This window comes from Macaca nemestrina, chromosome 18 (genome assembly GCF_043159975.1).
Source record: "Macaca nemestrina isolate mMacNem1 chromosome 18, mMacNem.hap1, whole genome shotgun sequence".
Taxonomy (NCBI): Eukaryota; Metazoa; Chordata; class Mammalia; order Primates; family Cercopithecidae; genus Macaca; species Macaca nemestrina.
In genome coordinates this window covers 4,527,802-4,553,011 of record NC_092142.1, presented here as the reverse complement: position 1 = coordinate 4,553,011, position 25,210 = coordinate 4,527,802, and the positions used below count along the sequence as shown (strand labels likewise).

The 25,210-nt window shown below is 47.8% G+C and overlaps 1 long non-coding RNA gene across 5 annotated transcripts in view; it reads left to right on the top strand.

Annotated features, from left to right (window-relative positions):
• LOC105467850 (uncharacterized) overlaps window positions 1-24,901 on the top strand; it is a 51,846-nt gene extending 26,945 nt beyond the window's left edge. For 3 of the 5 annotated variants that reach the window (XR_011616271.1, XR_011616269.1, XR_011616267.1), the window contains exons 3-7: window positions 6,992-7,211; window positions 17,230-17,593; window positions 22,042-22,086; window positions 23,365-23,446; window positions 23,747-24,901. This is a non-coding gene — a long non-coding RNA (uncharacterized lncRNA). Of the gene's footprint in view, window positions 1-6,991; window positions 7,212-16,133; window positions 16,267-17,229; window positions 17,594-22,041; window positions 22,087-23,364; window positions 23,447-23,746 lie in introns of all 5 variants that reach the window. The other 2 variants (XR_011616270.1, XR_011616268.1) reach the window with 2 other exon arrangements.
• Window positions 24,902-25,210: the final 309 nt, after the last annotated feature.

Below are 25,210 nucleotides of genomic sequence, written 5' to 3'. Positions count from 1 at the left end.
AATCTTTGCACATAAGCAGTGACAACTAAGAACAAATTTGCAAAATCTTCCCCTTGGTCTGAACTACAGGCCTCCTCTGCCTACACACGGTCCCTGGTCAAGACCTGCATCAGGGACAAGGTTAGTGGTTTAAAGGGGTTTGATCCCTGGGCTACAAGGGGGGCGATTCTGTCCCCTCAGCCTCATAGACTGCTCCTCTGCCACAGCCCTGATCTTATTCTCTGACGTCAGGAGTCCTAGAGAGCTCTACATAATCTTGGAAAGTCTGGCCTGTAACTCAGTCCTTCTGCAAAGGGGGGATGCTCCATCCCCTCTCCTCTCCAACCCCTTCTTCTTCTCCTTCTCCTTCTTCTTCTTTTGTTTTTTGAGATGCTGTCTCACTCTGTTGCCCAGGCTGGAGTGCAGTGGTGCTATCTCCGCCTCCCGGGTTCAAGCGATTTTCCTGCCTCAGCCTCCCGAGTAGATGGGACTACAGACGCGTGCCACTACGCCCGGCTAATTTTTGTATTTTTAGTAGAGATGGGGTTTAACCACCTTGGCCAGGCTGGTCTTGAACTCCAGACCTCAAGTGATCCACCCACCTTGGCCTCCCAAAAGTGCTGCGATTACAGATGTGAGCCACTGCGCCTGGCCCGACCCCACCATCTTTTCCTCTCCTTTCCTTCTTGCTCCTTCCTTCCTTCCTTCCTTCCTTCCTTCCTTCCTTCCTTCCTTCCTTCCTTCCTTCCTTCCCTCCCTCCCTCCCTCCCTCCCTCCCTCCCTCCTTCCTTCTTTCCTTCCTTCCTTCCTTCCTTCCTTCCTTCCTTCCTTCCTTCCTTCCTTCCTTCCTTCCTTCCTTCCTTCCTTCCTTCCTTCCTTCCTTCCTTCCTTTTGTTCTTCTTCTTTCTTCTCCTCCTTCTCCTTCTTCTTCTTTTTTTTTTTTTTTTGAGACGGAGTCTCGCTCTGTCGCCCAGGCTGGAGTGCGGTGGCCGGATCTCAGCTCACTGCAAGCTCTGCCTCCTGGATTTACGCCATTCTCCTGCCTCAGCCTCCCAAGCAGCTGGGACTACAGGCGCCCGCCACCTCGCCCGGCTAGTTTTTTGTGTTTTTTGGTAGAGATGGGGTTTCACCGTGTTAGCCAGGATGGTCTCGATCTCCTGACCTCGTGATCCGCCCGTCTCGGCCTCCCAAAGTGCTGGGATTACAAGCTTGAGCCACCGCGCCCGGCCCTCCTTCTTCTTTTTTTGAGACAGGGTATTGTTCTGTCACCCAGGTTGGAGTGCAGTGGTGCAGTCATAGCTCACCACAACATTAACCTCCTGGGCTCAAGCAATCCTCCAACCTCAGCCTCCTGAGTAGCTGGGACTACAGGTGTACACTATGACGCCCAACTAATGTTTTGTTTATTTTTGTGGAGATGGGGTCTCACTATGTTGCCCAGGCTGGCATCTTCTTTTCATCTCCAGATTTTCTCACCCTTGTGAGCAAACATCATCCAGTTACTATCCATGGGTAACGCTGTCTCAAAGATGTGGCTATTTTCCGCATGCAGCTATGATCATACAGTTGGCTCGTTCATTTCATTTGGAATACAAACCATCTGGCAATGTCTCAGACCAGAAACCAGCTGGAGAAGTTAGGGTGTTCAGGCAGAAATCTCTTTCTCTTTATTTTACTCATGAAGGTGGAAATGAAAGGGTTTTGTTGCCTCTTGGTGCAGGGTGTGACGGGAGCAATGCACACGGAGGTGTCCCTGGTAGTGGCACTGGCATTCAAAGGGAGAGAAATTCCAGGCAAGGTGTCACCCAGGAGAAACAGGGGCAGAGGTGCTCAGCCCAGTGTTTTTTTTTTTTTTTCCGCCTGGAGCTCCTCTTTATGACGATGGACACAGATTCGGGATATGTAGGAAGGGTATCCCCAGAACCTTCCCTGTCTTTGCCATGAACCTTCCTGCATTGGCCCCTGTATTTGCCTTTTTTTTTTTTTTTTTTTTTTTGAGATGAAGTCTCACTCTGTCACCCAGGCTAGAGTACAGTGGTGCAATCTAGGCTCACTGCAGCCTCCACCTCCTGGGTTCAAGCGATTCTCCTGCCTCAGGGTCCTGAGTAGCTGGGATTATAGGCACGTGCCACCACGCCCAGCTAATTTTTGTATTTTTAGTAGAGATGGGGTTTCACCATGTTGGCCAGGCTGGTCTCGAACTCCTGACCTCAGGTGATCCGCCCACCTCGGCCTCCCAAAGCGCTGGGATGACAGGCGTGAGCCACCGTGCCTGGGCTGGCCTTCTTATTTGACTAAGAAAGGGTCCAAGAAGCAGCTATGCAGCAATTGTCTGCACTTTGTAATCAGGAAGCACCTATCCCAGCCTCTGACCTCTGTTCTGGTCATACCCAATTAGTCCGTAGTTCCCCATATCTCCTCTAGCCTCCATTTGGTAAACATGCTTCCAAGGTCCAAGACCTTGTCTCTACAAAAAAATAAAAATAAAAAAAATTATCCAGGCACATGTGCCTGTAGTCCTAGCTACTCAGGAGACTGAGGTGGGAGGATTGCTTGAGCCCAGAAGCTCAAGGTTGCTGTGAGCTGTGATCATTGCACTGCACTCCAGCCTGGGTGACAGAGTGAGACTGTCTCAAAAAAAGAAAAAAATATATGGTTCCATCTGATTGGATTCCCTTTGCTCTCTCAGCTCTTTGCCCAGCTGAGTAAGACCTGTTGTACTGCAACACTCTGTCATCTGCGAAGCTGGATTTGTTGGCTCTCTTCTGTGCTGCATTTTCCTCTGCCTACCTTCTTCAAAGCTTTTATCTCTTAGCTGGGCGTGGTAGCGTGCACCTGTAGTCCCAGATACTCAGGAGGCCGAGACAGGAGAATTGCTTGAACCTGGGAGGTAGAGGTTGCAGTGAGCTGAGATCGCGCACTGCACTCCAGCCTTGGTGACAGAGTAAGACTCTGTCTCAAAAAAAAAAAAAAAAAGCCTTTAAAAAAATTATTATACTTTAAGTTCTGGGATACAGGTGCAGAACATGCAGGTTTGTTGCACATGTATACACATGCCATGGTGGTTTGCTGCACCTGTCAACCTGTCATCTACATTAGGTATTTCTCCTAATGCTATCCCTCCCCTAGCCCCCCACCCCCCTGACAGACTGTGGTATGTGATGTTCCCCTCGCTGTGTCCATGTGTTCTCATTGTTCAACTCCCACTTGTGAGTGAGAACATGTGGTGTTCAGTTTTATGTTCCTGTGTTAGTTTGCTGAGAATGATGGTTTCCAGCTTCATCCATGTCCCTGCAAAGGACATGAACTCATCCTTTTTTATGGCTGTGTAGTATTCCATGGTGTATATGTACCACATTTTCTTTATCCAGTCTGTCATTGATGGGCATTTGGGTTGGTTCCAAGTCTTTGCTATTGTGAACAGTGCTGCAATATACATACATGTGCATGTGTCTTTATAGTAGAATGATTTATGATCCTTTGGGTGTATACCCAGTAATGGGATTGCTGGGTCAAATGGTATTTCTGATTCTGGATCCTTGAGGATTTGCCACACTGTCTCCCACAATGTTTGAACTAATTTACACTCCCACCAACAATGTAAAAGCATTCCTATTTCTCCACATCCTCTCCAGCATCTATTGTTTCCTGACTTTTTAATGATCACCATTCTAACTGGCATGAGATGGTATCTCCTTGTGGTTTCGATTTGCATTTCTCTTGATGACCAGTGATGATGAACTTAAAAAAAAAAAAAAAAGCTTTTATCTCCTTGTGTTGCAACTACCTGTTGACAAGTCTGTGTCCCCCACTAGATTCTGGGCTCTCTAAGGGCAGGGATGTTGATATGAATCATGGTCTTAGCTCCATTCCTGTCACTTGCTGGGTGAATGAATGAATGGAATGGCAAATGCACCCATGTTTGCCAAACATGCATGTGCATTCCAGCCCTTTCTGATCAAATGAAATCTCCAGAGGGAAATGTATGTACTTGAGGTGTTGAGAAGGGGACTGTGTAGGGCAGATGTGTGAATTGAATTTCCACTGATGCTGCGGGGTACTAGTTTCCCACTGCCGCTGTAACAAGTTATACAAATGGAACGGCTCAAAACAAAATATGAGGCTAGGCATGGTGGCCCACGCCTGTAATCCCAGCACTTTGGGAGGCCAAGGTAGGTGGATCACTTGAGGTCAGGAGTTCAAGACCAGCCTGGCCAACATGGTAAAACCCCGTCTCTACTAAAAATACAAAAATTTGCTGGGCGTGCTGGAGTGTGCCTGTAATCCCAGCTACTTGGGAGGCTGAGGCAGATGAATCACTTGAACCTGGGAGGCAGAGGTTGAAGCGAACTGAGATCACGCCACTGCACTCCAGCCTGGGCAACAGAGTGAGACTCCATCTCAAACAACAACAACAACAACAACAAACCACACACTCGTTTGTTGTTCTGCAGTTCTGAAGCTCAGAAGTCTGAAGTGAGTCTTAAAAAATGGAGCTAAAATCAAGGTGTCTGCAGGTCTGTTCTCCTTCTGGAGGCTTCAGAGAGAATCAATCTCCTTGCCTTTGCAGCTTCTAGAGTCTGCCTGCATTTCTTGGCTCATGGCCCCTTCCTCACACGGCTCCAGTCTCTTGCTGGTACTCACTCTGCTCTCCTGCCTCCCACTTATAAGGGCCCTTGTGATTAAATTGGGCCCAGTTGAATAACGCAGGCTGATCTCTCAAGATCCTTAACTTGATCTCACATCCGCAAAGTCCCTTTGACCATATAAGGTGACATCTTCACAGGTTTTGGGGATTGGAAGTTGGACATCTCTGAGGAGGCAGTTGTCCAGTTTACCACATTCAGAAAGCTCCTGACATGACTTCATATTTTATTTTATTTTATTTTTTTTTTTAGACAGAGTCTCTCTCTGTCACCCAGGCTAGAGTGCAATGGCGTGATCTTGGCTCACTGCAACCTCCACCTCCTGGGTTCAAGTGACTCTCCTGCCTCAGCCTCCTGAGTAGCTGGGATTACAGGTGCCCACCACCACACCCAGCTAATATTTTGTTTTTATTTTTAATTTTTTTTTTTGAAACGGAGTCTCGTTCTATTGCCCAGGCTGGAGTACAGTGGTGCAATCTCGGCTCACTGCAAGCTCTGCCTCCCGGGTTCACACCATTCTCCTGCCTCAGCCTCCCGAGTAGCCAGGACTACAGGAACCCGCCACCATGCCCGGCTAATTTTTTGCATTTTTAATAGAGACAGGGTTTCACCGTGTTAGCCAGGATGGTCTCGATCTCCTGACCTCGTGATCCGCCCGCCTCGGCCTCCCAAAGTGCTAGGATTACAGGCGTGAGCCACCGCGCCTGGCTCCCAGCTAATATTTTGTATTTTTTTTAGTAGAGATGGGGTTTCACCATGTTGGCCAGGCTGGTCTCGAACTCTTGACCTTAGGTTATCTGCCCACCTCGACCTTCCAAAGTGCCAAGTGTAATCCCAAAGTGCTGAGATTACGGGCGTGAGATATCATCCCCGGGCCTGCCATGCCTGCTTATCTGTACGTGTCTAAAGTCTTCCCATCATTCAAGACCTCTGCTGCCTCCTCCAGGAAGTCTTCCTTGAGTCCCTCCATCTGGATGCTCCTCAGCCTTGGTTCCTGCTGCTGCCCTCCACCGTGAGCACATCTGTGGTCAAACAGAGGCCCCTCTTTGGTCTGGGCGCATTTCCGCCTGTACTCTTTTGCTATGAGAGCCTTCTTTTTCCCTGGAGCTTGCTCACTGCAAGCTCCGCCTCCCGGGTTCATGGCATTCTCCTGCCTCAGCCTCCCAAGTAGCTGGGAATACAGGTGCCTGCCACCATGCCCGGCTAATTTTTTTGTATTTTATTTTATTTTTTTTAGTAGAGACAGGTTTCACTGCATTAGCCGGGATGGTCTTGATCTCCTGACCTCGTGATCCTCCCACCTTGGCCTCCCAAAGTGCTGGGATTACAGGTGCGAGTCACCGCGCCCTGCCTGGTCAGTTTTTGTTTTCGGCATGTGCTCTGCTGCCCTGCCCCACCCTCACACACAACAGGACTGAGGTCTCCAGTGCTGTACACAGGGGTTTGCAACCACTAGATGTCTACTAGGTCGAGCTGCATGAAAATGCCACGATTCGGCTGTTTTTTTTTTTCCAAGACGGAGTCTTGCCCTGCCACCTAGGCTGGAGTACAGTGGCGCAATCTCGGCTCACTGCAACCTCCACCTCCCGGGTTCAAGTGATTCTCCTGCCTCAGCCTCCTGAGTAGCTGGGACTACAGACACATGCCACCACGCCTGGCTAATTTTTGTATTTTCAGTAGAGACAAGCTTTCACTATGTTGGCCAGGCTGGTCTTGAACTCCCGACTTGAGGTGATCCACCTGCCTTGGCCTCCCAAAATGCTGGGATTACAGGCTTGAGCCACCATACCCATCCTTTTTTTTTTTTGGAGACAGAGTCTAGCTCTGTTGCCCAGGCTGGAGTGCAATGGCATGATCTCGGCTCACTGCAACTTCCGGATTTAAGCGATTCTCCTGCCTCAGCCTCCCAAGTAGCTGGGATTACAAGTGTGCGCCACCACGCCCTGCTAATTTTTGTATTTTTTGGTAGAGACTGGGTTTCACCGTGTTGGCCAGGCTGGTCTCAATCTCCTGACTTTGTGATCTGCCCGCCTCGGCCTCCCAAAGTGCTGGGATTACTGGCATGTGCCACTGCACCTGGCCGATTTGGCTGTTTTTAACCTACATAATGCTACGTATCTTTGGACAAGGAGACATAGTATTCATTGCTGAGGTGTCCTGACCCAGGGCCTTGGCCTGAGGCCTCCTTCCCGGTGCTGGAGTCCCTGTGCCCTACTGCCTCCCATCCCTCACCGCTCCCGGACACTGCCTCCATTCTGGCTGACAACAAACTGTTTTTGAAATGTGAAATCAGATGTCAATGTACTGATTCACATTGAGAAATAGAACCGCCAGACTAACCAGATATCATCTCTCTCTTGGAGCAGGAAAATCTACCCTGGAGGTCAATTTGCCATGACAAAGTTGCTCTGTAAGAAACTCCCAGGACGCATGCTCAGACTCAGGGGCCTGTGCAGGGATGGGCCAGCCTGAAGCAGACGGGCTGCAGCCCCGCAGGGTCCCTTCTTCAGCAAGGAGGACAGCGTGACAGCTGGGTCGTCTTCGCAGGACTGAATGTGCCCTGTTGCAGATCATGAGAACTGAATGGTGAGCATGCCAGATAATCTCAGGGGTGTGGGGTGATCCTGGGCACAGCTTGGTCCCTATGGAGAGCAGTTTGCAGCCTACTGGGGATACCTGTGGTGTTTGACTATGTGATTTTTCACCCCTGAAATAACTCATGCTGGGCCTCCTTCCCTCCCTGTCTCCCTGCCCTTCCTCCTGTGTTCTGTCTTTATTCCTTTCTTTTGGGGGCTCTTTTTTTTTTCTAATTGTAATTTACTCACAATAAAATGGATATTATATATTTTTAATTTTTATTTGTTTTTGTTATTTTATTTTATTTTTGAGACGGAGTCTCACTCTGTAGCCCAGGCTGGAGTGCAGTGGTGCAATCTTGGCTTACTGAAACCTCTGCCTCCTGGGTTCAAGCGATTCTCCTGCCTCAGCCTCCCGAGTAGCTGGGATTACAGGCACCCACCGCCACGCCTGGCTAATTTTTGTATTTTTAGTAGAGATAGAGTTTCACCATGTTGGCCAGGCTGGCCTCGAACTCCTGACCTCAGGTGATCTGCCCGCCTCGGCCTCCCAAAGTGCTGGGATCACAGGTGTGAGCCACTATGCCCGGCCTTATTTTATTTTATTTTTTGACATGACGTCTCACTTTGTCACCCAGGCTGGAGTGCAGTGGCGTGATCTCAGCCCACTGCAACTTCTGCCTCCCAGATTCAAGTGATTCTCCTGCCTCAGCCTCCCAAGTAGCTAGGATTACAGATGTGTGCTATCATCCCTGGCTAATTTTTGTATTTTTAATAGAAACGGGGTTTCATCATATTGCCCAGGCTGGTCTCAAACTCCTGGCCTCAAGTGATCCACCTGCCTCAGCCCCAAAGTGCTGGGATTACAGGTGTGAGCAACCATGCCTGGGCTATATATCATATTTTAGGGATGGGGTCTTGCTATGTTGCTCAGGCTGAAGTGCGATGGCTACTCACAGGCGTGATCACAGCTCACTACAGTCTCTAACTCCTAGACTCAAGCGATCCTTGATTTCTAGGCTAAAATGCACTTTTTTTTTTTTTTTTTTTTTTTTTTGAGACGGAGTCTCGCTCTGTCGCCCAGGCTGGAGTGCAGTGGCGCGATCTCGGCTCACTGCAAGCTCCGCCTCCCGGGTTCACGCCATTCTCCTGCCTCAGCCTCCCGAGTAGCTGGGACTACAGGCGCCCACAACCGCGCCCGGCTAATTTTTTGTATTTTTTTAGTAGAGACGGGGTTTCACCGTGGTCTCGATCTCCTGACCTTGTGATCCGCCCGCCTTGGCCTCCCAAAGTGCTGGGATTACAGGCATGAGCCACCGCGCCCGGCCAAAATGCACATATTTAAAAGGTACAGCTCAAAATGTTTTAACAAGTATGTACATGCATGTAACTCCCATGTCAATCAAGATGTAAAATATCTCCATCATCACTCCAGAAGGTTCCCTTGTACCTTTTCCAGTCAAGCCCCTTCCCAGATGTCCACCTACTGAAATGATAAATGAATAAATGAGCCTAACATGGTCTATCAATACAACAGAATATGATTGAGCCATAAACAGAAGGATGTTGTGACACATGCTACAGCATGGAGGAACCTTGAAAACATGATGCTAAGTGAAAGAAGCCAGTCACAAAGGGTCACATGTTGTATGATTTTTATTTTTATTTTTTTGGAGATGGAGTCTCACTCTGTTGCCAGGCTAGAGTGCAGGGGTTGTGATCTTGGCCTGCTGCAACCTCTGCCTCCCGGGTTCAAGTCATCCTCCTGCCTCAGCTTCCCGAGTAGCTGGGATTACAGGCATGCACCACCACACTCAGCTAATTTTTGTATTTTTAGTAGAGACGGGGTTTCACCATGTTGGCCAGGCTGGTCTCAAACTCCTGACCTCAGGTTATCAGTCTGTCTCGGCCTCCAAAAGTGCTGGGATTATAGGTGTGAGCCACCACGCCCTGCTTTTTTTTTTTTTTTTTTTTTGAGACAGGGTCTTGCTTTATCGCCCAGGCTGGAATGCAGTGACATGATCATAGCTCACTGCAACCTTGACCTCCTGGGCTCAAGCAATCCTCCTGGCTCAGCCTCTCCAGTAGCTGGGATTACAGGCACACACCACCATGCCTGGCTAAGTTTTTTTGTATTTGTTGTAGAGATTTTTTTTTTTTTTTTTTTAGTCGGAGTCTTGCTCTGTCACCCAGGCTGGAGCACAATGGCACGATCTCGGCTCACTGTAACATCTACCTCTCAGGTTCAAGCAATTCTCCTGCCTCAGCCTCCTGAGTAGCTGGGATTACAGGTGTGTGCCACCGTGTCATGCTTATTTTTGTATTTTTAGTAGAGAAAGGGTTTCTCCATGTTGGCCAGGGTGGTCTCAAACACCTGACTTCAGGTGATTCACCTGCCTTGGTTTCCCACAATGTTGAGATTACAAATGTGAGCCACTTCGCCCAGCCGATATTTGTATTTTTGTAGAGACATGGGGTTTCGCCATTTTGCCCAAGCTGGTCTTGAACTCCTGGGCTTAAGCTATCAACCTGCCTTGGCCTCCTAAAGTGCTGAGATTACAGGCATGAGCCATCGCACCTGGCCTAAAAAGGTGAATCACCACACTCAGCTAATTTTTGTATTTTTAGTAGAGATGGGGTTTCACCATGTTGGCCAGGCTGATCTTAAACTCCTGACCTTAGGTAATCTGCCCATCTTGGCCTCCCAAAGTGCTGGGATTACAGGTGTGAGCCACCGTGTCCCGCCAAGCATTATGTCTTTGAGATTTGTCTGTGTTATTGTGATAGTACCTTTTGCCTTTCCCACCACCCAAATATGTGACTTTGCCACAGTTTATCCATTTTCTTATAAACAGACACTAGAGGCCACTTCTGTTTTTTGACTATTACAAATAATTTTGCACGAGGCTTTTCATGGACATTTGAAATGGAGTTGCTGAAAAAACGAAATTGCTGGGTCATAAGATTGTACTTTTTAGTTTAATAAAGAAACCAGGTTGGGCACAGTGGTTCACCTGCCTCTTTGGGAGGTCGAGGCAGGAGGACTGCTTGAGCCCGGGAATTCAAGGCCAGCCTGGGCAACATAGTGGGATGCAATCTCTATAAAACACAAAACGAAAGGTGGGGTGCGGTGGCTCATGCCTGTAATCCCAGCACTTTGGGAGGCCAAGACAGACTGATCACCTGAGGTCAGGAGTTCCAGACCAGCCTGGCCAACATGGTGAAACCCCATCTCTACTAAAAATACAAAAATTAGCTGAGTGTGGTGATGCACGCCTATAGTTCCAGCTACCTGGGAGGCTGAGGCAGGAGAATAGCCTGAACCCAGGAGGTGGAGGTTGCAGTGATCCAAGATCATGCCACTGCACTCCAGCCTGTGCAACAGAGCGAGACTCCATCTCAAAAAAAAAAAAAAAAAAAAAAAAAAAAAAAGAAAAGAGGGCCGGGCGCGGTGGCTCACGCCTGTAATCCCAGCACTTTGGGAGGCCGAGGCGGGCGGATCACAAGGTCAGGAGATCGACACCACGGTGAAACCCCATCTCTACTAAAAATACAAAAAATTAGCCGGGCGCGGTTGTGGGCGCCTGTAGTCCCAGCTACTCGGGAGGCTGAGGCAGGAGAATGGCGTGAACCCGGGAGGCGGAGCTTGCAGTGAGCCGAGATCCCGCCACTGCACTCCAGCCTGGGCTGGGCGACAGAGCGAGACTCCGTCTCAAAAAAAAAAAAAAAAAAAAAAGAAAAGAGAAAGAGAACTTTAGCTGGGCCTGGTGTCACATGCCTATACTCCCAGCTACTTGGGAAGCTTAGATGGGAGGATGACTTGAGGCCAGGAGGTTGAGGCTGCAGTGAGCAGTGATTGCACCATCTCACTCCAGCCTGGGCAACAGAAAGAGACCCTGTCTCAAAAAAAAAAAAAAAAAAAAAAAAGAGAGAGAAACTGATAGACAGTTTTCCAGAGCAGTTTTTGTTTTGTTTTGTTTTTGAGACGGAGTTTCTCTCTGTCGCCAGGCTAGAGTGCAGTGGCACGATCTTGGCTCACTGCAGTCTCCGCCTCCCGAGTTCAAGCAATTCTCCTGCCTCAGCCTCCAGAGTAGCTGGGACTACAGGCGCCTGCCACCATGCCCGGCTGATGTTTTTTTGGATTTTTAGTAGAGACGGGGTTTCACTACGTTTGCCAGGATGGTCTTATCTCCTGACCTCGTGATCCACCCACCTCGGCCTCCCAAAGTGCTGGGATTACAGGCGTGAGCCATCGCGCCCAGCCCAAAGCGGTTTTATTATTTTACACTCCCATCAACAACATACAACGGTTCTAGTTACTCGGTATTTTTGCCAACATTTGGTGTTGTCAGTCTGCTTAATTGTAGCCATTCTGGTGACTGTATTCAAAATTTTAAATTTTGATGAATTTGTTTATTAATTTTTTATGGAATGCTTTTTGTGTTTTACCTTAGAAATATTTGCCCATGTCAAAGTCGTGAAGATATTTTCCTATGTTTTCTTTTAGATGCTTTATGAATTTAAATTTTTATTTGGCTTTTGGATCCATTTCAATTTAAGTTTTTAGTGTGATGTAAGGAGTTGAGGTTCATTTGTTTTCCTTACAAATAGACAATTATTCCAGCCCATTTGTTGAAAGGGTTTTCTTTCTCCATTGAATTACCTTGGTACATTTGTTGAGAATCAGTTGGCCATATTTATGTAGGTCTATTTTTGGACTCTGTTTTCTGCTCCATTGATTCTATTTTGTGTATCCTAAGCCACTACCAAATGGTCTTAGCTACTGCTGTTTATAGTAGGCCTTCAAATCAGCCAGTGTTTAAGTCCTCTGAATTTTTTCCTTATTAGGATTATTTTGGCTACTCTAGGTCCTTTTCATTTCCACTTACATTTTAGAATCTGCTTGCCAATTTCTAAAAAAAGCTTTTTTTTTTTTTTTTTTTTTTTTTTTTTTATGAGAGAGGGTCTTTTTCTGTCACCCAGGCTGGAGTGCAGTGGCATGATCATAGTCACTGCAGCTTCAACCTCCTGGGCTCAAGCAATCCTCCCACCTCAGTCTCCTGAGTAGCTGGGACTATAGGCACGTTCCACCATGACTGGTTAATACTTCTAATTTTGTAGAGATGAGGTTTTGTCATGTTGCCTAGGCTGGTCTCAAACTCCTGAGCTCAAGTGATCCTTCTGCTTTGGCCATGCCGGGCTGCCTTCTGTAATTTTACTTGGGATTACATTGAGTCTATAGATCAATTTGAGACAATTGACCCTCACAGTATTGAATCTTCCAGTCCATGAACATGGTACATTTCTTCATTTATTTAGATTTTCTTTAATTTCTTTCAACAATGTGTTACAGCTTTCAGTGGAGAAGATCTGCATATCTTTTATTAAATTTATTCCCAAATAGCATTTTTTATTTTAATGAAGGAAACTGGAAGCCCCAGAGAGGTGAAGGTGAAATGGTAGATGGACAATTATGGGGCTGATGTTTGGGGTTGGAGCTCGATTCAGCACCCAAAATGATTACCGTCAAGAAGCAGCTGGTCATGTGGGGTGATTCTCACTTTGTCCTCTCCATGTGGATGTCACAATCAAGCCAAGTTGCTGTCTGGGGGACATGACAGCTAGGAAGGCTGTGTTCTATTGCAGTGAACACCTTCTTGGTCCTCTCTTCTCGACCCTGGGTGTCCCGCAGAGGTCAGCCACAGGCTGGCTGTGCTTACAGTCCCCTCCTGAGAGAAGCTTCAGTGTCTCCAGCTTCTGATGCACATTGTCAGGCTTTCCCCTGAGCAACAGTGGCCAGTGGCCTCGGTGAGACCCAGGCTTGGACAGCCCTGTCCTAGGGGACTAGAAAATGTAGTAACAACCACGGACTTGGTAGGAGAGGAAAAGCCAAGAAATGGATAAGAAGAGGCAGAGCATGAGAGGGGAGCTGAGTGCTTTAATGGCAGAGCACTGGGGAGGGGGCCCATGAATGGGTCTACCAGACAGCCTGCTCTCCGAACAGCCTTGGGCTTCCAATGGACTTCTGGTTCTGGTGCCTGGTGGGGGGCCTCGCTTTCCTGGGACTCTTGCTTTCCCCAGAAGGCTTAGGTGTTTTGACTTTCCCAAGGCTCCTTTGAGGGCTGGCCATGGCTAAGCTGCCTCTCTTCCTTATGCCACAAGCATCCCGACTGTGCTGCCCACCCACTGTGAGAAGTGACTCGGAATCGCTGCCGCTGGTGTCCAGGAGTGCCACACTCATGCAACTGTGGCTGCTCTCGCGGCTCTTGTGTTCCCTCAGTTGGAAGCCTTTTGTTTTCTCTAGGTTACTAGGCTATGTCAATGTGCGGGTGCATACACAAAAATAATTGGGACAACACACTTTGTCTTTACAGTTTTGTCACGCACAGGCAGAGGTCTTAGTGATAATTTGGAGTGGGCCAATCAGAGGCATCCTGGATAGCGGGGAGTCTGAAAGGCAGGCCAGGCCAGGCAAGGCAGCTCACATCCATCATCCCAGCACTTCAGGAGGCTGAGGTGGGAGGATCGTTTGAGCCCAGGAGTTTGAGACCAGCCTGGGCAACAAAGGGACACCCCATCTCTATAAAAATTTGCTGGGGCTGGGTGTGGTGGCCCACGCCTGTAATCCCAGCTGAGGGACTTTGGGAGCTAAGGCAAATGGATTGTCTGAGCTCAGGAGTTCGAGACCAGCCTGGCCAACAAAGTGAAACCCCGTCTCTACTAAAAATACAAAGATTAGCCGGGTGTGGTGGCGCATGCCTGTAACCCCAGCTACTCGGGAGGCTGAGGCAGGAGAATCCCTTGAACCCAGGAGGCGGAGGTTGCAGTAAGCCAAATTGCACCACTGTACTCCAGCCTGGGTGACAAGAGTGAAACTCCACCCCCACCCCAACCAAAAAAAAAAAATTAGCTGGACGTGATGGTGCATACCTGTGGTCCCAGCTACTTAGGAGGCTGAGGCAGGAGAATCTCTCCTTGCCCAGTAGGTTGAGACTGCAGTGAACCACGTTCATGCTACTGCACTCCAGCCTGGGTGACAGAGTGAGACCCTGATTCCAAAAAAAAAAAAAAAAAAAGGCTGCAAGGAAGGCCTGGGAAAGCTGGGGTTCGCAGGACAGATGCTTGGGGAGCTTGCGAGACTGCCTTGAAGTAGAACATTTGCTCCCAATGCCATATGGGGAGGGGAGGAGCTTTCTAGGAGCTGTACAGTCATGGGACAGGCTTCCTGGGACTCTGATTTCTCTATCCCTGGAATAAACAAGCAGATGCTGACAGAGACGCCTGCACTGGGCAGGGTCATGAACTCTTCAAGATCCATTTGACACTGTTTCTAACACTTTACCATGAGTCAATTCATGAGCTCTCAAGAAAAGCTCTTCAGGGAAGGAGCCCTCCAGAATTATTTTTTTGTTTTTGGAGGCAGAGTCTCACTCTGTCACCCAGGCAGAAGTGAATGCAGTGGTGGGGTCATGGTTCACTGCAGCCTTTACCCCCTAGGCTCAAGAGATCCTACCTCTTCAGCCTCCCTGAGTAGCTAGGACTGCAGGCCTGTGGTCTGGTTAATTATTATTTGTTTATTTTTGAGACAGAGTCTCTGTTCCCCAGGCTGGAGTGCAGTGGCTAGATCTTGGCTCACTGCAGCCTCTGCCTCCTGGGTTCAAGCAATTCTCCTGCCTCAGCCTCCCGAGCAGCTGGGATTATAAGTGCCTGCCACCATGCCTGACTAATTTTTGTGTTTTTAGTAGAGACAGGGTTTCACCATGTTGGCCAGGCTGGTCTCAAACTCCTGAGCCCAAGTGATTCTCCCATCTCAGCCTCCCAAAGTGTTGGGATTACAGGTGTGAGTCACCATGCCTGGTCTGGTTAAGTTTTTTAAAAATTGTATAGAGACAGAGTCTTGCTATGTTGCCCAGGCTGATGTTGAACTCCTGGCCTCAAGTGATTCTCATACTTTGACCTGCCAAAGTTTTGGGATTCTAGGTGTCAGCCACCATGCCCCAGAAAGACATTTTGTGTGTGTTTGTCTGTTTTTTGAGACGGAGTCTCATTCTGTCACCCAGGCTGGAGTGCAGTGGCGTGATCTCGGCTCACTGTAACCTCTACCTCCCAGGTTCAAGAGATTCTTCTTTCTCAGTCTCCTGAGCAACTGGGGCCACAGGCACATGTCACCATGCCTGGCTAATTTTTTTTTTTTTTTTTTTGAGATGGAGTCTCGCTCAGGCTGGAGTGCCATGACGCGATCTCGGCTCACTGCAAGCTCTGCCTCCCAGGTTCACGCCATTCTCCTGCCTCAGCCTCCCGAGTAGCTGGGACTACAGGTGCCCACCACCACGCCTGGCTAATTTTTTGCATTTTTAGCAGAGATGAGGTTTCATCGTGTTAGCCAGGATGGGCTCGATCTCCTGACCTCAGGTGATCCACCCGCGTCAGCCTCCCAAAGTGCTGGGATTATAGGCGTGAGCCACTGAGCCCAGCCCACGCCTGGCTAATTTTTGTGTGTGTGTGTGTGTGTGTGTGTGTGTGTGTGTGTGTGTGTGTGTGTGTATATATATTTAGAGATGGGTTCTCACTGTGTTGCCCAGACTGGTCTTGAACTCCTGGGCTCAAGTAGTTCTTCTGCCTTGGCCTCCTAAAGCGCTGGGATGACAGGCATGAGCCGCTGCACCTGGCCAATTTCACTTTAAGGGGTCCCATGCTGCTATATGAGAGGCAGCCAACATACCTGGCGTACCCGGCCTTCCTGGCCTTCCTCTTCACCTTTGAAAATGACTTTCCAGGCTAGCCTGTAGACTACAGATGATTTCTCCAGGTGAACCTATTAATTGCAGAAGAGATTCCAGAAATCTCAAAAAAAAAAAAAAAAAAGATTTAAAAGTGAAACTGGTTGGCTGACACTTTGGAGCAGAGACTCTTATCATTTACCTCTTTTTAGTTGGCCTGGAAAGTACAGGCCCTGCCCACAGCAGAAGCTCATCGATGTTTTTTGATGATCCAGTGAGTGTCTTTCACCAGTTACAGGATTCCTGAGACAGGCTATAAGATGAATGAACCTTGAGGACACTGTGGTAAGTGAAATAAGCCAGATACAAAAGGACAATATTGCGTAATTTCACTTACAGGAAGGACCTAGAATAATTAAACTCATGGAGACAGAAAATGGAATGATGTTTGTCAGGGAATGGGGAGGAGGGGTGAGGAGTTAGTATTTAATGGGGACAAAGGTTCAGTTTGAGATGATGAAAAAATCTGAAGATAGATGGTGGTAATGGTTGCACAACAATGTGAATATACTTTTTCTTTTCTTTTTTTATTGAGATGGAGTCACTCTCTGTTGCCCAGGCTGAAGTACAGTGACGTGATCTCGGCTCACTGCAACTTCTGCCTCCCAGGTTCAAGTGATTCTCCTGCCTCAGTCTCCTGAGTAGCTGGGATTACAGGCGCCCGCCACCACGCCCGGCTAATTTTTGTATTTTAGTAGAGATGGGTTTTTTCCATGTTGGCCAGGCTGTTCTCTAACTCATGGCCTCAAGAGATCCGCCAGCCTCGGCCTACCGAAGTGCTGGATTACAGGCGTGAGCCACCGCACCCTGCCAACAATGTGAATATACTTAATGTCACTGAATTGCACATTTTAAAAATGGTTACAGTGGTAAATTTTATGTTACATATATTTTACCACAATCAAAATTATGTGTTTGTAATCTAATCGGCGACCTAAATTTTTGCAATTATTATATAATCAATGATTTCTCAAAGGTGATACAGTCCACCAATATTCGTGAGGTGTAAAAACATTGCTGGGTTTGTTCATTTATTCAGCCAACATGCCTTGGCTGCCTGCTGTGTCAGAGCTCCTGAGCTAAGCTTGAGGATGTAAAGTCAATCATCTCACCACTTTGGGAGGCCATGGAGGAACAGTTAAGGTCAAGAGTTTGAGACCAGCCTGAGCAACACAGCAAGACCCCCTCTGTAAAAAAAAAAAAAAAAAAAAAATAGAATCACTCAGATGCCTACTCTTTCCGAACTAGGTTCTGAGGGTGAGGATCAAGAGCCAGCCCATGAACCTCTGATTCGGCGCGTGAAGCTTGTACTCTGGCAGAACGTCCAGCCTGGCATCTGAGGCAGCACTTATCTGGAGCCTCTTGTATGAGGAGGATCTCAAAAGAACCAGGGGGGAGCTCTGGGAGAGGAACCTGGGACCAGCCGTGGACACAGACATGGATTCGAGACGGTGTCAGGCCAGCCTGAGAAATAGCAGGAAACCTGGCATGGCGTAGGGTGGGGCTCTAGGTGCCTGATGAAAGTGGGATGGAGGGAGTGCATCGTGGTGACTGCAGAGTCCTCAAAGCCACTGTTACCCTCACCTCTACCTCCTGTCAGCTTGTGACCTTGGTAAGGTTGAAAAAAAAATCTCTTGGGGCTGAACATGGTGGCTTATGCCTGTAATCCCAATGCTTTGGGAGGACGAGGCAGGTGGATTGCCTGAGGCCAGGAGTTTGAGTCCAGCCTGGGCAACATAGCAAGACCCCATCTCTACAAATAATAATAATAAAAAAAAGTCAGGCATGGTGGCATATGCCTATGGTCCCAGGTACTTGGGAAGCTGAGACAGGAGGAAGCTTGAGCCCAGTAGTTTGAGGCTGCAGTGAGCCGTGATCACACCACTGCACACCAGCCTGGGCAACAGAGCAAGGTACTGTCCACCCACTAAAAAAAATGAACAAACGAAACTCTGTAAATCTGTTTTTCTCATTAATAAAACAGATAATACTTCTCACACTGATAGGATTAAATCAGAAAATCTGTGTAAAGTGTTTAGCTGAAATATATCTTTTTTTTTTTTTTTTTTTGAAACGGAGTCTTACTCTGTTGCCCAGGCTGGAGTGCAGTGGTGCAATCTTGGTTCACTGAAACCTCCACCTCCCGGGTTCAAGTGATTGTCATCCCTCAGCCTCCCGAGTAATAGCTGAGATATATCTATATTTACATCTCTACCTACAGATGATACCATCTTGTCTATATCTGTATGTACACACACACGCAAGACAGGGCAGGGTGCAAGAACTCTGAAGGTTTGGAAACAAGCCTTGATTATTTATAGGTTTCGCTTCTCTGTTTTGCAGCCAGGGCATTTGGCTCTGAGAAGTGGTGAGAACATCCTGGGTGTGTCTGGCGCCCTGGGTATCTCCAGCCCAGCATCTTTGTCAGAGTGTAGCTGGGGGTGTGGAACCAAGGACAGAGGGAATGGGTGGGGCCTGGGAATGGCAGCAAGCATGGGTGTTGAGGCCAGGGAAGCCTAAGACTGGTTCTTTCATGGGTTACCATATTGGGGCCCGGGTGAGAAGTCTAATCCTTTGTGTGGCCCAGTTTGACTTGCTGCCACAGAAACCTCACCATCTCAGCACGATCCATCCACCCGCTTCCTGCAAAAGCAGTTTGGGAGGCAATTGGATCATTTTATTATTATTTCTTTTTAAAAAACAGAGATGGGGTTTTGCCATGTTGTCCAGGCTGGTCTCGAACTCCTGGGCTCAAGCGGTCTGCCTGCCTTGGCCTCCCGAGGTGCTGGGATTATAGGCGTGAGCCACCGCGCCCGGCCAATTGGACCATTTCCTTTTTTTTTTTTTTTTTTTTTTTTTTTTTGAGACGGAGTCTGGCTCTGTCACCCAGGCTGGAGTGCAGTGGCGCGATCTCGGCTCACTGCAAGCTCCGCCTCCCGGGTTTACGCCATTCTCCTGCCTCAGCCTCCCGAGTAGCTGAGACTACAGGCGCCCGCCACCTCGCCCGGCTAGTTTTTTGTATTTTTTAGTAGAGACGGGGTTTCACCGTGTTAGCCAGGATGGTCTCGATCTCCTGACCTCGTGATCCGCCCGTCTCGGCCTCCCAAAGTGCTGGGATTACAGGCTTGAGCCACCGCGCCCGGCCTGGATCATTTTCATCAATGAAAGATGGTGCATTCTCACACCTGCATGGGTGTCACATGTGAATGACGTAAATGTGATAGAGCCCAAAGAAACGATTTGCTCAGGAACGGACCGTTGAGGGAGGAAAATGGAGTCAACTCAGGAACCTCTATTAGCCATTTTTGGATGGAAAGAAATTGCATTTTCATTTTTATGAATTCCAAATAAGGACATTTTTATGTCCATCCATTATGAGTATGGCAACAGACCACAGTATTATTTACGGGGCCGTAGCTTCATTGAAGTGGATAGCACAGATACTTAAAGAAGACTGACGTGGAAAATCAGTGAAAAGATCTAGGCTATCTTCTCCACTTTGGCTTCTGCAAGATATGGGGACACAAATGGCATTTGTTCCATTGCTTTACGAGCCATGTCTACTTAACTATTAAGGGAAGATGCCTGGTGTGCTGCCCATGAGGCATCAGGAGCAAACACTTCAGGTTATCATTGGTGGAAATTTCCACAGATGCGTCTTCAGGCTGAGAGGTCAATTTATTGGGCTCATGTGGAAGGCTGGAAAGGCTTGATTAACTAGTCAGTGTCATTCACTTTTTCTTTTTTGTTTTTTTTTGCCTGAGATGCAGTCTGACTCTGTTGCCTAGGCTGGAGTGCAGTGGCGAGATCTCAACTCACTGCAACCTCCACCTCCTGGATTCAAGCGATTCTCCCACCTTAGCCTCCTAAGTAGCTGGGACTACAGGTGCACGCTACCATACCTGGCTAATTTTTGCATTTTTTAGTAGAGATGGGCTTTTGCCATGTTGGCCAGGCTGGTCTCCAACTCCTAACCTCAGGTGATCCGCCCACCTCGGCCTCCCAAAGTGCTGGGATTACAGGTGTGAGCCACTGCGCCTGGCCTGTTATATTAATTTACTTTAAAGGAAAGTATTTGCCAAAGGACCTTTTCTCATGAGGAATGTTTTGACTAATCACCTTCTTTGTGTTTGACTAATCACCTTCTTTGTGTTAATGTTAATACTGTCATTTTCCTTACCTATGAGATGTCTGAGTATTCTCAAATTACTCAGCCTTCCCGTGATTTTAACATCTTTCATCCAATCTTCAAATTTTACTTTCACTTCCACACTCTTGTCCAGCTCAGTAGGTAAAAGTTGCATGCCTGGGCATGTTCCCTAGCTGGGCTCTCAGCATAAATTAGATACTGTATCAATTTGGAGTGCATACGGAGGCAAGTAACAGAAAGCCCTGTTTTAGAGGCTGATGACAATAAAGAAGTCCTTTTTCCTGGGTAGGAAAAAGTTCACGGTAGGCACTTCGGAGCTGGTATCCGTATTGGTTAATTCTCACATTGCTATAAAGAAATGCCTGAGGCTGGGTAATTTATAAAGAAAAGAGATTGAATTTGTTCACAGTTCCATAGACTGTACAGGAAGCACGGTGCTGGCATCTGCTCAGCTTCCAAGGAGGCCTTAGGAAACCTACAATTATGGTGGAAGGTGAAGGGGAAGCAGGCTTGTCCTACATGGTTGGAGCAGGAGCAAGAGAAAGAGAGAGGGGAGGTGCTGTCTGTCTCGTTCCTGCTCTACCGATCACTGTCACTATCGTAACAACAGCACCAAAGGGGGATGGTGTTAAACTGTGAGAAACTGCCCGATGATCCAATCACCTCCCACCAGGCCCCACTTCCAGCACTGGGCAGCAAGGAGAGACATGCTGGCGGTTTGCTAAGACCTGAGTGAGGTGTCCTGGGTTATTTTAGAAACCCGGTTCTAGGCTTCAGAATGTGGGCTGATAACCCCTTGCCTGGGGGATTGTATACTTCGAAATCGTACCTTCCTGTCCACGCCCAGGTCTCTCGTGAGAAGCTGGTTGATCAGGGCTAGGACCAGCGTTCAAGTACAGCCTAGGGATTACATTTCAACATGAGATTTGGGTGGGGACACAGATTCAAACTGTATCAGTATTAATGACCATTGATGCCTTCGAGAACCCAGGCTCTTCCCATTTTTCTGTTCCTCTGTCCTTAGCATAGACCTCATTCTCAAGCCTCTTGTCTCATGGTTGCAAGATGGCTGCTGCACCTCCACACCTCACACTGATGTTCTAGGCAGAAAGAAGAGGAAGGGCGAAAGGATGAAAGGCTTTCCCTTAGCAAGTCCTTACCTTCTTATTCAGGAGGGGGAAATCCTCCCCAGAGCTTGGATGAGCCCATCAACAGTGTCTATTTTATATTAACTATCTCATTTAATCCCTATTTTAACCCTTGAGGTAGGGAATTTTTTTTTTCTTGAGTCGGGGTCTCACTCTGTCGCCCAGGCTGGAGTGCAGTGGCGCGATCTTGGCTCACTGCAACCTCCACCTCTTGAGGGTTCAAGCAATTCTCCTGCCTCACCCTCCTGAGTAGCCGGAATTACAGGCGCCTGCTACTATGCCCAGCTAATTTTTTGTATTTTTAGTAGAGACAGGGTTTCGCCATGCTGGCCAGGGTGTTATGGAACTCCGCCCACCTCAGCCTCCCAAAGTGCTGGGGTTACAGATTATTTTAGGTAAAAGATTACCTAAAACGGCACCAGGGTTTAGGTAATCTTTTCATAAGCTGGGCGTGGTGGCTTATGCCTATAATCCCAGCACTTTGGGAGGCCGAGGTGGGTGGGTCTCCTGAGGTCAGGAGTTAGAGACCAGCCTGGCTGGCATGGCGAAACCCTGTCTCTACTAAAAATACAAAAAATTAGCCAGGTGTGGTGGTGGGCGCCTGTAGTCCCAGCTACTCAGGAGGCTGAGGCAGGATCACTTGAACCCGGGAGGTGGAGGTTGCGGTGAGCCAAGATTGCGCCACTGCACTCCAGCCTGGACGATAAGAGTGAAACTCTGTCTCAAAAAATAAAGTTAATAAATATTTTCTCTGCCTTACAGATGAGGAAACTTAGAGTACTTGTGGAATGTGCCCAAGGTCACACCGTAAGTGGCAGACCTAAGACTAATGAGAACAGACGATATTTCTTTCTAGCCTGTGTTTCCTCTTTATACACAAAGCACCTGCTTATTCATGTTTTCTTTTGGGTCTCCCAGAACTCTTTGAGATGGGCAAGGCAGGTATTAGAATATCCTCATTTTCGGCCGGGAGCGGTGGCTCAAGCCTGTAATCCCAGCACTTTGGGAGGCCGAGACGGGCGGATCATGAGTTCAGGAGATCGAGACCATCCTGGCTAACACGGTGAAACCCCGTCTCTACTAAAATAGAAAAAAAATTAGCCGGGCGAGGTGGCGGGCGCCTGTACTCCCAGCTACTCGGGAGGCGGAGGCAGGAGAATGGCGTGAACCCAGGAGGCGGGGCTTGCAGCGACCTGAGATCAGGCCACTGCACTCCAACCTGGGCAACAGAGCCAGACTCCGTCTCAAAAAGAAAAAAAAAAAAAAAAAAAGAATATCCTCATTTTCCAGAACAGGAACTGCAGACCCAAAGAGGTAAACCAGGCCTTGCCTGAGGTAGCCAGGTGGCAACTTTCAGAGCTGGGATTCAATCTCAGGTCCAGTGTCCTGTCTTCTGGACCCCGCTGGCTGGGTGTGATCAATGGGCAATCAACTCACTGAGAGATACAGACACACAGAAGCAAAAGGGACAGATGGACTTCACGTGCTTCAGTTTTGCACAAGTCTACTTTTTTTTTTTTTTTTTTTTTGAGACAGGGTCTCACTCTGTTGCTCAGGCTGTACTGCAGTGGTGCGATCATGGCTCACTGCAGCCTCTAACTCCCCAGGCTCTGGTGATCCTCTCACCTCGGCCTCCCTAGCAGCTGGGACTACAGGCACACGCCACCATGCTCAGCTAATTTTTGTATTTTTTGTAGAGTTGGGGTTTCATCATGTTTCCCAGGCTGGTCTTGAACTCCTGGCCTCAAGTGATCCACCTCCCTCAGCCTCCCAAAGTGCTGGGATTACAGGCGTGAGCCAACGCTCCTGGCCTGGCGCAGCTTTTTGTGGTGTTTTTGTCATTTCCCTGGCGGGGATGGCAGGTGTATCTGGGACCACAGGGTGATGAGCCAACACTTGGTCTTGGACTCAGCCTTGCACACAGACGTGGTCTGCATTACCTTTTTCTACCAACTGATCTCACGCCTTTTATGTGTGCGTTTTCCAGCCTTGCTTCCAGACTAGTATTTGGTGCCAGAAAGGGAATTTTCTAGATCGAAAAGTCAGACTTGATCTCAATTGTTATCTTCCTCTCCTTGAACACAGGTAGCACAGAGAAGTGGATGTTTCTTGACAACCCAGTCTAGTCATACGGCAAAATAAATGAAAAAACAGAACCCATGTCCAAGTGAGTTTTCTGCTTGTCTTGATAGAATTAATTATGGTTGGAAGCCAGGCACGGTGGTGCACACCTGTAGGCCTGGGCAAGATGGCAAGACCCCATCTCTACAAAAATAAAGAATAAAAACCATTAGCTGGGTGCAGCAGTGCACATCTGTGGTTCCTGCTACTGGGGAGGCTGAGGTGGGAGGATCTGTAGAGTCTAGGAGCTTGAGGTGGCAGTGAGCCACAGTGATTGCACCACTGCATTCCAGCCTGGGGGACAAAGCTGGAACCTATCTCTTAATTTTTTTTTTTTTTCTTGCAGTTCTGGAGGCTGGGAAGTCCATGATTAAGTGCTGGCAGATTCAGTGTCTGGTGAGGGCTGCTTCCTGGTTCGTAGACGTGCCTTCTTGCTAAGATCTCAGATGGTGGGCAGGGCTTGGCAGCTCTGGAGCCTCTTATAAGGGCACTAATCCCATTCATAAAGGCATCATCCTCATGACCTGATCACCTCTCAAAAATCCCACCTCCTAACACTATCACCTCTGAGGTTATGGATTTTGTTGGAGACAGAAACATTCAGACCATAGTGGTACTCGATAAAATGTTTATTAATATGTATTAATTCTGGGAGTCAAGCAAACCTAATGAATTGATCACTGGGATTTTGGCACCACAATCAGATAAACAATCTAAAAATATGTTGCATATTCTGCGGTTATTCCATGACTCAAAGTTATGTATTAAAATAAACCACTGTCAACTTTAGGAGACTGAGGCGGGTGGATCACCTGAGGTCAGGAGTTCGAGACCAGCCTGGCCAACATGGTGAAACCCCATCTCTACTAAAAATACAAAATTAGCTGGGCATGGTGGCAGGCACTTGTGATTGCAGCTACTTGGGAGGCAGAGGCAGGAGAATCACTTGAAACCAGGAGACGGAGTTTCCAGTGAGCCGAGATCGCACCATTGCATTCCAGCCTGGGTAACAAGAGTGAAACTCCGTCTCAAAAAAATAAAAAATAAAATGAAATAAATAAAATAAACCACGGTCAAAGTAGTGTTGAAAATTAGGGGATGAAGGCTGAATTTAAATCTGCTTCCATCAAGGAAACTTCATATGGTAATCATTTCTTTTCCACTTTCACTAGTGGTCTGAAATGTGGACAGCATTTGCTGCTGACAGAAGCAAGCCGGCTGCCTGCTGGGTGCCCATCAGCTTTTGATTGACACAAAGGAGGGGGCTGCCTGTGGGAGAAATGACATAAATGAATGATGTGGTGTGGCAGGCAGGGCACTGCTGGATGTGACTTGGGAGGAGGGCGTTTAGGCGGTCACAACCACTTGCTGTCCTGTGTACAGTGGAAGCAACTGGGGAAATTCCCTTTCTGTTTGTCAACCAAGAAACAGAGTCCGTGTATTTTGCAAACTCCATGTGTTGTCAAACTAGGTGCTGTTTAATAATGAGCTGCATAATCTGTTTTTTGTTCCAACCTGCATCATCTTGAAGTGGCTTTTTTCTTTCTCTTTCTTTTCTTTTCTTTCTTCTCTTTCTTTCTTTCTTTCTTTCTTTCTTTCTTTCTTTCTTTCTTTCTTTCTTTCTTTCTTTCTTTCTTTCTTTCTTTCTTTTTCTTTCTTTCTTTCTCTTTTCTTTCTCTCTCTTTCCTTTCTTTCTTCTTTCTGTCTTTCTTTCTCTTTTCTTTCTTTCTCTTTCTCTCTCTCTTCTCCCCTTCCTTCCTCTTCTTTCTTTCTCTTTCTTTCTTTCTTTCTTTCTTTCTTTCTTTCTTTC